At 52.8% G+C, this 3,264-nt stretch overlaps 1 long non-coding RNA gene across 3 annotated transcripts in view; it reads right to left on the bottom strand.

Annotated features, from left to right (window-relative positions):
• The window catches only part of LOC104849805, a 20,501-nt gene that overhangs the window by 11,368 nt on the left and 5,869 nt on the right, over positions 1-3,264 (bottom strand). Inside the window, exons 1-2 of one of the 3 annotated variants that reach the window (XR_776843.2) lie at positions 3,073-3,109; positions 2,346-2,471 (exon numbers count right to left, since the gene is read on the bottom strand). The exons of 1 other annotated variant lie outside the window; for it this stretch is intronic. This is a non-coding gene — a long non-coding RNA (uncharacterized LOC104849805). Of the gene's footprint in view, positions 1-2,345; positions 2,472-3,072; positions 3,110-3,264 lie in introns of those variants that run through there. One more of the 3 variants, XR_776841.3, reaches the window with a different exon arrangement.

The raw sequence follows: 3,264 nt of genomic DNA, 5'->3' as shown, positions 1-3,264 counted from the left end.
TTTTTTTTTTTTTTTTTTTTTTTTTTTTTTTGAGACAAGGTCTTGTATAGTTCAAGCTGGCCTTAAACTCAAGGCAGTCCTCCTGCCTCAGCCTCCTGAGTGCTGGAATTGGGACCTTGTCTCAAAAAAACCAAAATAAAAAAGAGCCCGTTGCAGAGACAACCAATCCAGCTAGGCAAGGGTTAGAGAGAGCTTTCTGGAAGTCTGGGTTAGCCTGAGACCTGAGAAACAGCAGGTGAGGTGGGAAAGAGGGGTTTGCAGGGGGAGGGAAAGGTACACAGAAGTGAGCAGAGGCACTGAGCTCTTGCAGGGCTGGGGCAGTTGGTCTCAGTTCCTTAAAGGTAAGGGCAAGAGATGAGACAGAGACCTGGGCCTGGTGGCTGCACTAAGGAATCCAGACTACAGTCAGGACAGCTGAGGAAGAGGATGCCTGGATCCGCTTCACCTTGGACAAGTCAGAGGGGATGGAGAAGGTGTGGTGCTGAGCCTGAACCTCAGGACGTGTGGGAATCGGGAGAGATGACTGCAGGGGGAATTGAACAGTGAGGACTAGAGGGTGCACTGACTTGATCTTTGAACCCAGTGTGGTGCCACATACCTGTAATCCCAGCACTGGGGAGGCTGAGGCGGGAAGATGGCAAGTCTGAGGCCAGCCTGAGTTACATAACAAGGTCCTGTTTCAAACACATAGACACACATGTCCTATACAAGACCCAGTGACAGTGGGACTCAGGGAGGACATCTAGGTTTCTTGTCAGTGGCCGAGGACCTGGTGGCACACGCAGAGGTAGGTAATGGAAGATGGCCTCACAGAGGCATCTAGCAGGCCGGTGGCTTTGCAGCTCTGCGGGACAGGTCAGTGAGCTGGGCTGACATTAGACTTGCAACTCACCAACATTAGTCATTAGACCAAAGGGAGGGCTAGGGGTGTGGCCCAGTGGTACTTGCCTAGTGTGCACGTGCCCTCAGATGGATCCCTAGCCCTGAAAAAAAGGAAAAAAAGACAGATAGAGCATAGATGGAACTCCCCAGAGAAAAGGCCCATGGAGAAGAGAACGGTACCAGGAAAACGAGAGGAAGCCACCACAGAGATTGCAGAAAGAGCAGGGGTGCGGCAGCACAGAGACCAGGGAGGAAGGAGATTTTGAGAAGGCTGCAAACAGGAGACTGTGAGTGAGACAAGGACTGAGAAAGGCCACAGTAACCTTAAGAACGGCCATCTTGGGTGTGATGGCACAGCTGTGATCCCAGCTACTGAGAAGGCTGATGCAGGAGGATCGCGAGTGTAAGGTCAGCTTGGGCCACTCAGCAAGGCCTTATCTCAGAAAGAGCTGAGGGTGAGCCAGGGATTTAGCTCAGCGGTGGAGGGAAGGGAAGACAGAAATGAGGGATGGGGGTCAGGAGGTTGGCTTTGTCCTTTCATGAGAGGTCAAAGAGAAAAGGGCAGTTGAGGGTAAAGTCCCTGAGGAGGTAGGAGGATCGTCTGAGGACCTGGCAGCTGAGTTTGGGGAGGAGAAGAGTGCTGACATGGGTAAGCAGCTAGGTGAGGCTGCAGGAAGTGGAGGGAGTTCCCATCTGATGGCCTCTGTTTTCTCCAGGGAGGAGGCCAGCTGCTGACTGCCTGTGGGAAGAGGCAGGAGGAAGTGGGGACCCAGGGTCTGGAAAAGTCCCGGGTCAGAAGGATTGTGCAGCACGTTTGGGCCCCACTGCAGCCAGAGCCCGTGAACTGCAGCGGAGCGGCTTGGGGAAGGAGCCACAGCTCCAGGCCACCTGGCAGTGAGAATGGAAAAAATAAATAGCTGGTGGTTAGGGTTTTGCATGGTAATGGCAAGGGTGAAGGCAAATTGTTGGTCTAGGCTAGAGAGGGAGGGAAGTGAAAACAAGAAGAGGGTGCCAAAAGAAAAGAAGAGATGCCAGAGCAACAAGTATCGAGGGCCTCTATGGCTCTGGCAATGTGCATGGAAATAGAAATGAAAAGTGAGGGCAGGGACTGGGCCTGAGCTTGCCCAGCGAGTGTGAGGCCCTGGGTTCCATTCTCAACACAGCCAAAAAAACAAAATAAAAGACAGGTTTGTGCCTCTAAACTAGTTGAATCAAAATGCAGGCTCCCTGCCTGGTTCTTGGGGTCCAGTGAGTCTAGGGTGCTGTCTGACTCTTCTGCAGTCTGACCTGGTCGGCCCAGGAGGCTAGGGAAGCCGGGAGGGCTGGGAGAATGACAAGGGGATGACAGGGACCGTTTCCTGCTGGGCTTGAGAGTGGCGGATGGATGCGAGTGAGCTGAGCAGCCCAGAGCAGCATGCACTGGGATGCACTAAGTTGGAGAGCATCTGTGGGCTTCAGCTCACCTGGTGCGGCTGGGACATGGGGGTAAACGGAACGGTGAGAAGTCTCAAAGGAAGGAAGCAAGAGGCACACTGTTCTGGTCCAGGCTCGCTGGGCTCCTCTTGTCTGCGATGGCCAGGGAACCACTTCTGAGGAAGAAGGCAGGAATGGGACTCTTACAAAAGCAGGCTCCAAGGGCTGGAGCAGAGCCACAGGCAGCCAAAGTGCTGAGCACAGACCACAAGGCGGGAGCAGTGTTTTCGCTCTGACTAGAAACAGGGTTCACAGCTTTGTAGTTATTTATTGACTTTGAGGGAAAGGCATCTATCTGTCCTAAGCTCAGTATTGAAGGAGCCTCCCTTCCAGGCCCAGAGCCAAGAACCAGGATAAGAGGCAGCCAGAGCAATCAAATTCAAAGCATACAGCCCTCATGGAGAGACGTTTCCCCATGTCTCTTCCTGTCTTCCCTTGGCCCTGAAAGCCTGAAGTCAGCCCCCCAGCCCTTTCTCTCCCTCCTCCTTCCCAGCAATCCAGACATATGTTTGAAGCTGAACCACACAGACATGGACATTGCGTTTAGTTAGTAAACTGAAAGGTCGTGCTGGGGAGTGGTTCACATCTCACAATGTACCAGTGCAGAGTCTCCCAAAGAGTCTATCTGGAAGATTCCACCAAGTCACGGTGACTTAGCTCCAAGAACAAACCCACGCAGACTGCAAGACATCCCAGTCCCGGCATGGTGGCTCTTACCTGTCATCCCAGCACTCAGGAGGCTGAGACAGGAGGATCACAGAGCGTTCCAGGCCAGCCTGGGCTACGTAGTGAGTTCAAGACCAGCCTGAACTACATGGCAAGACCTTGTCTTTAAAAGAGAGAGAGGGGAAAATATGAGAAAATGAAAAAATGGAAATAAAGTGTTTGTAAATGGGGAGGGGAGGAGGG

Source organism: Fukomys damarensis, unplaced genomic scaffold (assembly GCF_012274545.1).
Source record: "Fukomys damarensis isolate Sample0158 unplaced genomic scaffold, DMR_v1.0_HiC HiC_scaffold_20, whole genome shotgun sequence".
Lineage (NCBI taxonomy): Eukaryota > Metazoa > Chordata > Mammalia > Rodentia > Bathyergidae > Fukomys > Fukomys damarensis.
This window is presented reverse-complemented; position numbering and strand designations above follow the sequence as displayed.